This window comes from Somniosus microcephalus, chromosome 3 (assembly GCF_052327205.1).
Source record: "Somniosus microcephalus isolate GS21.2 chromosome 3, FLI_Smic_1.0, whole genome shotgun sequence".
NCBI lineage: Eukaryota > Metazoa > Chordata > Chondrichthyes > Squaliformes > Somniosidae > Somniosus > Somniosus microcephalus.
The window spans coordinates 8,893,695-8,907,683 of record NC_140989.1 but is presented as its reverse complement, the minus strand read 5'-3'; positions in this window follow the sequence as shown (position 1 = coordinate 8,907,683).

Below are 13,989 nucleotides of genomic sequence, written 5' to 3'. Positions count from 1 at the left end.
CATTGTGCCCCTTAGTGGACAGAATCCGCATTGCGACTCTGGGAGGAGCTCTTCGGCCACTGGGAGATGGCGATTGAGGAGGATTCTTGCGATGACTTTCCCTGTGGCAGACAGCGGGGAAACTCCTCTAATTACCACAATTGGACTTGTCACCTTTCTTAAAGGTGGTCACAATTATGGCGTCTCTGAGATCCCCTGGCATGCTCTCCTCCTTCCAGATAAGAGAAATGAGTTTATGAATTCGCACCAGTAGTGTTTCTCCGCCATGCTTCAGTGCCTCGGCGGGGATTCCATCTGCTCCTGAGGCCTTGTTGTTCTTCAGTTGTCGGATGGCCTTTTCAACCACATGCCGGGCTGGGATTGTGCTGAGTTGGTGGCGGGTAGCATGCTGCGGGATGGAGTTGAGGACACTCGCGTCGAAGACAGGGTCTCGGTTAAGGAGATCTTCGAAGTGCTCCTTCCAGTGGGCACTGTCTGCCTCTCTGTCCTTGAGTACTTCTCTGTTCTTGACCCGCAGTGGGGTAGGACCTTGGGTGCTTGGGCCGTAGATGTTCTTGACTGCGCTAAAGAATCCACGCACATCGTGGTTGTCAGCTAGCTGCTGGATCTCCTGCGCTTTCTCCACCCACCATCTGTTCTTTAGGTGGCGAGTTTTTTGTTGGACCTTGGCCTTCAGGTGTCTGTAGAGCAGCTTTCTTGCTCTCGAGTTGCGTTGCTGTTTCCAGATCAGGAATGCCTTGCACTTGCGGATTATTAGCTCCTGGATCTCCTGGTACAGACCACGCCTCACATCACAGTCCGATACCCCAGGTACAGACCGCGCCTCACACCACAGTCCGATACCCCAGGTACAGAACCCCCCCTCACACCACAATCCGATACCCCAGGTACAGACCCCCCCCCTCACACCACAGTCCGATACCCCAGGTACAGAACCCCCTCACACCACAGTCCGATACCCCAGGTACAGAACCCCCTCACACCACAGTCCGATACCCCAGGTACAGAACCCCCTCACACCACAGTCCAATACCCCAGGTACAGAACCCCCTCACACCACAGTCCGATACCCCAGGTACAGAACCCCCTCACACCACAGTCCGATACCCCAGGTACAGAACCCCCTCACACCACAGTCCGATACCCCAGGTACAGAACCCCCTCACACCACAGTCCGATACCCCAGGTACAGACCCCCCCCCCTCACACCACAGTCCAATACCCCAGGTACAGACACCCCCCTCACACCACAGTCCGATACCCCAGGTACAGACCCCCCCCTCACACCACAATCCGATACCCCAGGTACAGAACCCCCCCTCACACCACAGTCCGATACCCCAGGTACAGACCCCCCCCCTCACACCACAGTCCGATACCCCAGGTACAGAACCCCCTCACACCACAGTCCGATACCCCAGGTACAGAACCCCCTCACACCACAGTCCAATACCCCAGGTACAGACGCCCCCCTCACACCACAGTCCGATACCCCAGGTACAGACCCCCCCCCTCACACCACAGACCGATACACCAGGTACAGACCCCCCCTCACACCAAAGTCCGATACCCCAGGTACAGACCCCCCCCTCACACCACAGACCGATACCCCAGGTACAGACCCCCCCCCCCTCACACCACAGTCCGATACCCCAGGTACAGAACCCCCTCACACCACAGTCCGATACCCCAGGTACAGACCCCCCCCTCACACCACAGTCCGATACCCCAGGTACAGACCCCCCTCACACCACAGTCCGATACCCCAGGTACAGACCCCCCCCTCACACCACAGTCCGATACCCCAGGTACAGACCCCCCTCACACCACAGCCCGATACCCCAGGTACAGACCCCCCCCTCACACCAAAGTCCAATACCCCAGGTACAGACCCCCCCCTCACACCACAGTCTGATACCCCAGGTACAGACCCCCCCCTCACACCACAGTCCGATACCCCAGGTACAGACCCCCCCTCACACCAAAGTCCAATACCCCAGGTACAGAACCCCCTCACACCACAGTCCAATACCCCAGGTACAGACCCCCCCCCCCTCACACCACAGTCCGATACCCCAGGTACAGACACCCCCCCCGCACACCACAGTCTGATACCCCAGGTACAGACCCCCCTCACACCACAGCCCGATACCCCAGGTACAGACCCCCCCCCCCTCACACCACAGTCCGATACCCCAGGTACAGACCCCCCCCCCCCGCACACCACAGTCTGATACCCCAGGTACAGACCCCCCTCACACCACAGCCCGATACCCCAGGTACAGACCCCCCTCACACCACAGTCCGATACCCCAGGTACAAACCCCCCCCTCACACCACAGTCTGATACCCCAGGTACAGACCCCCCCCCCTCACACCACAGTCCGATACCCCAGGTACAGACCCCCCCCCTCCCCCGCACCCCCACCTTACAGAATTGTGTTTAAATGAAGGACCAACACCTGAAACACCAACAGTCCAGCCTCCCCTGGACACTTAGCCTGAGCAAGGAGATGTTTGAGTGAGGTCACCCTCAGGCAACTCAACACACAGTGGGAATTTAAGGCCTTGATTTTGGTTTTAACATCCCTCGCTGTGTAAATGTTTGGCTGTGTGGCTGGTTCCCTGTTTTGAAAACAGTTAGTATCTTTGGTTATGTTCTTTCTGTGGCCATTCATACTGATGAGTGCTGGCAGGAGGGAGAGAGCGTACCTGCAGGGTTAGATAGTGTGTTACTCACTGGAGCCCTTAGATAACTTTATAAACCACAAGAGAGAGTGGTTTATCACACCTTCTAAACCCCACCATGCTGCTGTGTTCGAACATGCTGCAAAGTGCGTTGGTCTGTAAACTCTATGGGAACTTAGGCCTAAAAATTCGGTTGCTTTGCGCCTCCCGTTAGCGCCCTTCGCTAATGCGGCACCGCCAACTCCTCCCGCGAAATTCAGCGGGAGGTTAGCGCCGGCGGTAACTGTTAGTGCCTCGCGGTGGTGCGCCGCTGGTGATGACATCATCGCCGTGCGCAGCATCGCGCTCGCGCCCCGGCCACGATCTTCTGTAGCGCCACCTGACTTACCGCCGGATGCTATGTCCGATGGGGTCGGGGGGGGGGCCTACCTGCCGCCGGGGCGACGCTAATTAAAGGTGAGGTGCCGGGCGGCCATTTTTGTTGCTAGCCGCCTGTCAGCAGCTGCCCCCGTTACTGTCCCCGGCCTCTTGACCAGCCGCCCCGCGGAGTGCCAGCTGCGCCCTGTGAGCCCGGCACTTCTCTTGAGTGCCAGGCTGTTTTGCAGCTGGACCCCGGGTCGCGCTGCACTAGGCCCTCCCCTTTAAGAAGGGGTGGAAGGTCTGCAGTACTGCGGCACGTAGCGCCGCGATATTCCCTCGCAGCGCCCCAAGAGGGAGGCGGGGCTTCCAGTCGCACCCCGCTTGCCTCTTGGGGCGCTACCGATGAATTTCGGCCGCGGGGGTGCTAATTTTTTCGGGGTTGGGTTCAGAGGGCAGGTAAGATTCAATCACGTTGGTGTGGGACTGGAGTCACATAATACACAGAATATTTGGTACAGAAACAGGCCATTCGGCCCAACTGGTCTGTGCCAGTGTTTATGTTCCACACGAGCTTCCTCCCACCTTACTTTATCTCATCCTATCAGCATATCTTTCTATACCTTTCTCCTTCATTTTTATCTAGATCCCCCTAAATCTCGACTCTTTTTTTCTCCCCTTGTCCAGTCTCTTCCCACCTACACACTGCGGTTCTTCCGACGCCCTCCGCCACTTTAACAGTTTCCAGTTTCTTTGCCCTAACCGTCTCCTTTTCACTATGGACGTCCAATCCCTCCACACCTCCATCCCCCAGCAGGATGGCCTGAGGGCGCTCCGCTTCTTCCCAACCAGTCCCCACCCGCCGCCACCCTCCTCCGCCTGGCTGAACTTGTTCTCACATTGAACAACTTCTCCTTTGACTCCACTCACTTCCTCCAAATCAAAGGTGCTGCTGTGGGAGCCCGCGTGGGTCCCAGCTATGCCTGCCTGCCTTTTCGTGGGATATGTGGAACATTCTTTGCAGCATTATCAATGAGAGCAGGTGAGGATCCCTGTCAGTAGCCATCATTGGACGGGTTGGGGAGGTAGTGGTGGAAGTGCTGATTGACATGGAAATCATGTGAGGGTCTCAACTGCCTCACCAGACCCTTAATTCAATAACGTAATTAGGTCCCCACCTGTTTCCAGCGGGATTGCTGGACGACTGAATCGGAACGGGAGGACCCGCAGCGGCTTCAGTTGCGTTTCCGCCCATAAACGGGAATAAACGGGACCGCGGTGAGAGGAAACACGGCCCTAGATTCCTTCCTTCCCAAAGGCAATAACCTTCCTGTTATCAGGTGATCAGAAGTGCTGGACATGGAGTCTGGTCAAAACAAAGAACTTGCATTTATATAGCTCAGGACATCCCAAAACGCCTTGCAGCCAATGAAGTATTTTAGAAGTGTAGTCACTATGTAAACTTGAGATCATCCAAAACTCGGCTGTCCGTGTCCTAACTCGCACCAAGCCCCGTTCACCCATCACCCCTGTACTCACTGACCTACATTGGCTCCCGGTTAAGCAACGCCTCGATTTCAAAATTATCATCCTTGTTTTCAAATCCCTCCATGGCCTCACCCCTCCCTATCTCTGTAATCTCCTCCAGCCCCACAACCCCCCGAGATATCTGCGCTCCTCTAATTCTGTCCTCTTGAGCATCCCTGATTATAATCGCTCCGCCATTGGTGGCCATGCCTTCTGTTGCCGAGGCCCTAAGCTCTGGAATTCCCTGCCTAAACCTCTCCACCTCGCTACCTCTCTCTCCTCCTTTAAGACGCTCCTTAAAACCTACCTCTTTGACCAAGCTTTTGGTCACCTGCCCTAATTTATCCTTACATGGCTCGTGTCAATTTTTTTTTGTCTTAAAATACTCCTGTGCAGCACCTTGGGACGTTTTACTACTTTAAAGGCACTATATAAATACAAGTTGTTGTTGTAACGTAGGAGCTAATTTACACACAGCAAGGTCACGCAAACAGCAATGAGATAAAGAAAGACTTGCATTTCTATAGCGCCTTTCATGACCTCAGGATGTCCCAAAGCGCTTTATGAAGTACTTTTGAAGTGTAGTCACTGTTGTAATGTGGGAGAACAAGATCATCTGTTTTAGTGATGTTGGTTGAGGGATAAATATTGGGCAGGACACCAGGAATACTCCCCGATCTTCTTCAAATAGATGTATTTAAGGTGATGCTAGATAAACACATGAGGGAGAAAGGAATAGAAGGTTATGTTGATAGGGTGAGATGAAAAGGGGTGGGAGGAGGCTCGTGTGGCGCATAAACACCGGCACGGACCAGTTGGGCCGAATGGCCTGTTTCTGTGCTGTACAACTCGATGTAATTCTAATTAGTGCTGTGGGATCTTTTCCATCCACCTGAGAGGGCAGATGGGGCCTTGGTTTAATGTCTCATCTGAAAGACGGTACCTCCGACAGTGCAGCGCTCCCTCAGTGTCGGCCTGGAGTTTGTGCTCAAGTCCCTGGAGTGGGGCTTGAACCGATGACCTCAGGTCTCCGAGGTGCCATATACATTTTCAGTACGAACTCTCTGGATCTGGACTCCGTACTCTGTCAGTGTGGCTCGGATTCCCCCTGCTCTGCCCTCTCACAGCAGGTTGCCACTCACTGTGACGAAGAGCGATGCAAGTAGTCTTCGATCTCAGAGTCAGGTTTTTATCGCAGTGTGTCTGATGTGGTTTTCAACCTAGTTTGAAAATGTCAGCCCGCGCTCTCTGCTCCTTTGATTCCTCCCACGTCTGTTTTCGCTGTGTGGGTCATGCAGGTAACATTGCTTGCAACTTCCTAGAGGTTAGGAAGTTAAACAAGTTTTCAGAAATGTATTAGATTTCGAGTAAATCGAAAGCTCTCCAACAAACTGAGAGGCTTTCCTCTGCTGGAGTCCTCAGTTTATATACTCTAATAGAATCGTGGGCAGCAACATCACATTCTTAACAATCACCTCACTGTCACGGTTATTTGGCCTTGGAGAGGATGCAGAGGAGATTTACTAGAACTGATACCAGGGATGAGGGGCTTGAGTTATGTGGATAAGCTGGGACTGTTCAGAGGTGTTCAGGGGGACTAATTGTGGGACTAATTGAATAGCTCTTTTAAATAGTCAGCACAGGCATGATGGGCCGAAGGCAATGTTCCCTGTGATTCTTTTTTGGTGCATGGTCCTTTAACTGGCTGTGCGACCCATTCAGTTTTTTGCGCTTGTGCGGTTATTTACATTGAAAAGCGGGACCCAGTCCAGACCACGGCGCAGCCGCACTGCTTAGAGGAAACGTTGCCAAAGGGCCTCCTTCTGTGCTGCAAGATTCTATGATTCTGTATTGTATTATTTTACACGGTCCCCTGCTGAGGTGGTGGGTCCGGGAGTGGAGTGGTTCTGTTTCTGGGCTCGTGATCCAAAGAACGTGAGTTCAAATCCTACCATGGCAGTTTGAGAATTTGGATTTGGTGCCAGTAAAAGTGACCGTGAAGCTGTCGGATTGTGGTAAAAACCCATCTGGTTCACTGATGCCCTTTAGGGAAGAAAACCTGCCGTCCTTACCCGGTCTGGGCCTATAGGTGACTCCAGTCCCACACCAATGTGGTGGACTCTTACTGCCCTCTGAAGTGGCCTAGCAAGCCCCTCAGTTTTATCAAACTGCTATAGTCCATGCTTACCAGCATTGTGGGAGTACCTTCCTTGGCTTCCGCTTGCTCCCAGTGAAGAGACTCGAGGTGTTCGGCGCCTTCCCGGATGCTTCTCCTCCACTTTGTGCGGCCTTGGGCCAGGGATTCCCAGGTGTCGGTGGGGATGTTACACTTTTTCAAGGAGGCTTTGAGGGTGTCCTTGAAACGTTTCTTCTGCCCACCTGGGGCTCTCTTGCCATGCCGGAGCTCTGAGTAGAGCGTTTGTTTTGGGAGTCTCCCAATCGGCGAATGTAAAAACAAGGATGAGAATTTTTAATTTGAGGCGTTGCTGGATTGGCGCCGAACACCTCGAGTCGCTTCGCCGGGAGCAAGCGGAAGCCAAGCGCAGGCAGCACAAGGAGCGCACGTCAACCCAAGCATCCCACCCACCCGCCCCTTCAACCACCGTCTACCCTACCTATGACAGAGACTGTAGGTCCCACATTGGACTCATCAGTCACCTGAGAACTCATTTTTAATGTGGAAGCAAGTCATCCTTGGTTCCGAGGGACTGCCTAAGAAGAAAAAGAAGGGAGCACCTTCACCACACGGACTGCAGCGGTTCAAGAAGAAAGCTCAACACCACCTTCTCAAGGCCACTAAGAATGGGCATGAAATATTGGCCTTGCCAGCAACGCCTGCATCCCAAGAATGAAATGAAAGAAAAATACTTGTCTTATCCCAGTTTATTAATGACAGCAAAAGATACCCATTATTTTAACTCTAAATTGCCTACTAATGTCATTCTTGATGTTTTTCCCAATGTTTGATGGTCCATACTCCCAATATGTTAACAACTTACATTTATACAGCACCTTTAACATAGTAAAAGATCCCAAGGCGCTTCACAGGCGCAATTATCAAACAAAATTTGACACCGAGCCTCATAAGGAGATATTAGGACAGGTGACTAAAAGTCTTGGTCAAAGAGGTAGGTTTTAAGGAGCATCTTAAAGGAAGTGAGAGAGGCAGAGAGGTTTAGGGAGGGAATTCCAGAGATTATGGCCTTGGCAGCTGAAGGCATAGCCGCTAATGGTAGAGAGATTAAAATCGAGGATGTACAAGAGGCCAAAATTGGAGAGATCTCAGAGGGTTGCAGGGCTGGAGGAGGTTGCATAGATGGCAGGGGTGGGGGAGGTGGGGGCAAGGCAATGGAGGGATGTAAAAACAAGGATGAGCATTTTTAATTTGAGGCGTTGCTGGATTGGGAGCCAATGTAGGTCAACGAGCACAGGGGTGATGGGTTGATGGGACTTGGTGCGAGTTAGGATCTGGGCAGTAGAGTTTTGGATGAGTTTACGGAGAGTGGAAGCATCAACAGCTCCTTTATGATTCATTAACTCTAGCCAGACTGACTCTGAGCACCACCATCAATAAAAACTTTCTATAGCTGTTAATTCTTCCATAAATAACAAGGCCACCCTCCTGTTTCTGTTTTAATTTAACCTCTCGCTCTAAGTAGTCTGTAGTACAGGTTTTGACCTGTTCAATGCCATTGGGGTTTTACTGCACCAGTCAAAAAGCACCTTGCTGCTGAATGACTCATTTTGCAACCCTCAACAGCATTATGGTGAAGATAAGCTGTTGCCTTAACTCAGAGCTGCTAACTAGGGGATGCGCTGAGCCGATTCAAAACCAGCCACACCAAATCGTATTATCTGCTTGAAGATCGGCATCCGATGTAGGTCAGCCTCCTCACTCCATCCCCTGATCTTGGAGACTCAGAGCAAATTCGCAAAACTTCAAGTGAGAATAGAGACTGCACCGATATTTTCCACACAGAGCGGAGGATTATAGAATCATAGAAATTTACAGCACGGAAGGCGGCCATTCGACCCATCGTGTCCGCGCCAGCCAAAAAAGAGCTCTCCAGCCTAATCCCACTTTCCAGCCCTTGGGCCGTAGCCCTGTAGGTTACGACACTTCAAGTACATATCCAAGTACTGTACTTTTTAAATGTGATGAGGGTCTCTGCCTCTACCACCCTTTCAGGCAGTGAGTTCCAGACCCCCACCACCCTCTGGGTGAAAAAAGTTCTCAACTCCCCTCTAATCCTTCTACCAATTACTTTAAATCTGTGCCCCCTGGTTATTGATCACTCTGCTAGGGGAAATAGGTCCTTGTTGAGATACCGCGGCAAACGTGGGAGTCGAGACCAGAGTTGATGGAACACAACTGCTTTAATTTACATCATGGCAAAAAGAGAGCTTGAAAAGCCCGCGCAACCACTTAAATACTCCCCAGACAGGAAGTACTCCCGGCAGCCTGTCCCTGCGGGAAACAAGTTGCCGGAGGAAAGGGCCCCCGGCTGGGGGCGGCTGCTGTCGGCAGTGCGCCTGCGTAAACTGTCCGTGCCGCCGTGAGCGGATTATGTCCAATGGTGGCGTGTCGCCACAGAGCTCCCCTCAGAATCCGCTTAGGAGGAGTGGACGAGTCGTGACGGTGGTCTAATGGTTCTGCCGGAGCGGCTCTGAGTGGCTGCCGGTCTAGTTGGTGGGGCCGGGCGGTTCGCCGCCAGCTGTGCTGGCTTGCTGGTGGGACGGCCTCTATTTGGAGGTCGGGCCACGGGGACCTGTTCCCCTGGTTCTGTGTGTGCTGGTTTGTGTCGGTCAATGGAGACTGTTTCGACCCTGTCACCGAGTCGCAGCTTGAAGACCTTGTCCCCGGTTTGTAGTACCTCGTACGGTCCGTCGTACGGGGGTCGCAGGGGTCCGCGGTGTGCATCGTGTCGCACGAAGATGAAGCGTGCCTGCTGTAAGTTTGGCGGGACGTGAGGTGCGAGTTCGCCGTGTCAGTTGACCGGAAGTGGGGCGAACTGTTGAGCGGAAGAGAAAGAGTTGAGCCGCTGCTGTTCGGCCGACCAAGGCGTGGTAGCCTCCGGGAGGAATTCGCCTGGTACACGCAGCGGTTGTCCGTAGACTAACTCCGTTGCCGAGGACTGGAGGCCTTCCTTCACCGCGGTGCGTAGGCCTAGTAGCACCCACGGTAGGTGGTCAGTCCAGGTACTGTCCTGCAGGCTGGCGCGGAGTGAGGCCTTGAGTGACCTGTGGAAGCGTTCACACAGCCCGTTGGCCTGCAGGTGGTACGCCGTGGTTCGGTGGAGCGTCACCCCGAGGTTGCGTGCTGTGGCCGTCCAGTGTTCGGAGGTGAACTGGGCGCCTCTGTCGGAGGTTATGTCGGCCGGTACGCCGAACCTCGCGACCCAGGTGTTAACGAACGCCCTGGTGATGTCGGCTGTGGTGGTGGAGGTCAGCGGCACTGCCTCAGGCCAGCGTGTGTAGCGGTCGACCATCGTGAGGAGATAAGTTTGGCCTTGCGATGGCGGCAGAGGACCGACGATGTCGACGTGTACGTGGTCGAAGCGGCGGCTGGGTACCTCGAAGTCTCCCAGGGGTGCTTTTGTGTGCAGCTGTACCTTAGCCCGTTGGCAGGCGAGGCAGGAGGTGGCCCAAGTCCGAACATCTTTGCTGAGGCCGCGCCAGACGAAGCGCTGGGAGAGGAGTTTGACGGATGCGCGGGAACCCGGATGGGAGAGCCCGTGGAGCGCGTCGAAGATGCGGCGGCGTCAGGTTGCAGGGACGACCGGCTTGGGCTGGCCGAGTGAGACGTCGCAAGTGACTGCCGTGGCTTCGGGCCCGTGCGCGACCTTGGCTAGGCATAGCCCTGGCAGGCTGGTAGCCGCCGAGAGGAGGTCTGGGTCCGTGAGCTGGGCCGCTGCTAGTTGCGCGTAGTCGACCGCTAGGTGATTCGCGCAGATGGCGGGACGGGAAAGGCAGTCGGTGACAACGTTGTCTCTACCAGAGAAGTGCTGGATGTCCGTGGTAAACTCGGACACGGCCGCGAGCTGGCGTTGCTGCCGAGCGGACCAGGGTTCGGTGTTCTTGGCCATCGCGTATGTGAGCGGCTTGTGGTCCACGTACGCGGTAAAGGGGCGGCCCTCCAGGAGGAACCTGAAATGGCGGACCGACAGGTGGAGCGCGAGGAGCTTGCGGTCGAAAGTAGAGTATTTGACCTTCGGGGGGCGCAGTTGGCGGCTGTAGAAGGCAAGTGGCTGCCACGTGCCATTGACCCACTGCTCGAACACGGCTCCGACCGCATGGTCCGAGGCGTCGGTGGTGAGCGCGACCCGGGCATTGGCCCTCGGGTGCGCGAGCAGGGTGGCGTCGGCGAACGCGTTTTTGGTGGCGCCGAAGGTGGCTGACGTGTCAGCGGTCCAGGCTACGGCCATCTTGCCAGATTTACCTCGGAGGGAGTCGTATAGGGGCTTCATGAGGGCTGCAGCTCTGGGGATGAACCTGTTGTAGAAGTTCACCATCCGAGGAACTCCTGGAGGCCCTTGATGGTTTTGGGGCGGGGGAATTGCTGGACGGCCTGCACCTTGTTGGGCAGGGGGACGGCCCCAGCAGGGGTGATGTGGTGGCTGAGAAAATCGATCTCGGCTAGGCCGAATTGGCACTTCGCCGGGCTGAGGATGAGCCCGTGTTGGGCTAGGCGCCCGAACAGGATGCGAAGGTGTTCGAGGTGTTCCTGTTTGGAGGAGCTGGCCACGAGAATGTCGTCTAGATAGACGAATAGGAAGTTCAGGTCCCGGAGGACTGAAGTGTTTCGAGAGACTGGTCTTAGCCCACATCAAAGCCAGTGTTCCTGCCTCCCTTGACCAACACCAGTTTGCCTATCGGGCAAACAGATCAACGGAGGATGCAATCACTACTGCTCTACACTCGGCACTGAATCACCTAGATGGTAAGGAGACCTACATCAGAATGTTGTTTATAGACTACAGCTCAGCATTCAACACTATCGTCCCCAACAAGCTGGCCACCAAACTCCAAACTCTTGGCCTGAACACTTCCCTCTGCAACTGGACCCTGGACTTCCTAACAAACAGACCCCAGTCTGTCAAATTAGGCAACCACACCTACCCCCCCCGACCCTGAACACGGGGGCCCCACAAGGATGTGTGCTGAGCCCCCTCCTCTACTCCCTCTTCACCCACGATTGTGAGGCTGTTAATGGTTCCAACACCATCATCAAGTTTGCAGATGACACCACAGTAGTAGGCCAGATCACCAACAATGATGAGTCAGCCTACAGGGAGGAGGTCCAGCATCTCGTGAAGTGGTGCGCCGACAACAACCTGGCCCTTAACACCAAGAAAACAAAGGAAATAATCGTGGGCTTCAGGAAGTCCAAAGGCGGAAGTCACACCCCCATCCACATCAATGGGGCGGAGGTGGAAAGGGTGGCCAGCTTTAAGTTCCTCAGAGTCCACATCACGGAAGACCTCTCCTGGTCCCTCAACACCTCCTCTCTGGTGAAGAAGGCCCAGCAGCGCCTACATTTCTTGAGGAGGCTGAAGGGATGTAATCTGTCACCCCCGATCCTCTCTAACTTCTACCGCTGCACTATAGAGAGCATCCTGACAAACTGTATCACGGTATGGTACGGCGGCTGTAAGAGCCATAAAAGCTTAAGAAAATACTTTAAAATAGTGGTTAAATGGCATAGTACAGTTAATTTACCTGACCGACTTATTGTATTAAGAAACCCCCTATTTTCTTGCTCCAGTAGTATAGTCCGAGACACCCCCTTCATTCTCGCCATAATGGAACAGTCCCTAAGCCACACATGGGTGCAGCCATTTTACAGTTTAAACTGCACGTGGTTGAAGGAGGCAGAAGCTGTGAGGTTTGGAGCAGTACAGTTTTTGACCGTGTTCGTTTATACGTGTTTGATTTGTAATTCCGTTTGTTAAGTGTTATAGTAAACAGTTTAAAAGACAAAGCTACGTTTGGGAACGTTTTATTTCGACACGCGTCTACTCGTTGTTAAAAACCCCACAGCTCAGTGGCTGCCTGTTTGGAAACTAAGAAGCGCCACTACATTAGTCAAAAACTTGCTCCCTAAGAAGGAAGGGACGGAATCGTCGGCGAACGTATACCCGAATGGTCACGGAGCCAGACGACAATATAAGAAAGCGAAGGTACAGTGACTGCTACTTGCTTTGTTCATTCTATTGAGAAGCTAAATAAGAGCTGCGGGTAAAATGGCCGAGGCCTTACGGAGCCAGGAGCTTCCATCAGCCAGAAAGATTGCTGGCCAAAAGAGGGAAATAAAGCTCACCCCAAAGGCAATGGAAGAGAAGTTACATCGAAGCATGGGTGCAAGGAAGGCTAAATTAGCTCAGATAACTGGAAAAATGAAGATAATCAATCGTCTCATGGAAGATAATGCTAATATTAAGAAAGCTGAAGACATGATGTATTACGATTTCTCCAAGCTGCATGAAGAATTTAATGTACTCAATGAAGATGTATTAGCACTTCTGCCTGAAGAAGAGGGAAACGCTGATCAGCACAACTGGTTTGATCTTAAATCAACCAGCATTAAGGACTATATCAAGGCCACGGAACAGTGGATGTTAAAGATTCGTCAAGACGCTGATACAGCAGAGAAAGATAAAGTTGACGATGAAGTCGGACCAGACGATAGCATTTCAGAGACTTCCGCCAGACCGAGCAAAAATCGAAAAGAAGGTAGCTCTGTTTCTGGACGCAGGTCAGTCGCTTCTACCACAAGCTCGTCGTGACGCATGAGAGCGGAGGCTGAACGGGCAGCGTTGATGGCGCGCGCAGCATCTTTAGCGGAGAAGCAAGCTCTTGAACAGGAAGAGGCCCAACTGCAGGACCAAGAGGCCCAACTGCAGGCCCAACGGGCCCAGGTGCAGGCAAAGAAAGAACAGCTGGAGATAAAAGCAGCTATCGAGGTCTCAGACGCCAGGTTGAGTGCGTACGAAGATTATGAAGGCTCACGGGACGGCGGGAGCCACTGCCAGTCAATGTTGTCACATAGAGTTGGATCCAGGGCACCTTCAAGAGTTACAACAGAGCCCGAAGGCAATCCCCTGGCATTACAGCATGGAAGAGTGGCCTCTCCACTAACAGGAGCACGTGATGCTACCCCAGACGTCAGACGGTCTAGACTAGACCCTGCTGATGACCACCAGAGGCCTGAAGACACAGGGAGAAGCCTATACCGAGTGATGCAACGTCAGAACGAAATTACAGAGATGCTTGTAAAACAACAGAATCTGTTTCGACTCCCTCAAAGAGACATACCAGTGTTCCAAGGCGACCCACTCAAGTATAAGCCCTTCATCAGATCCTTTGAACAAGCCATTGACTCCAAAACAGAGAGCAGCAGTGATAAGTTGTACTACC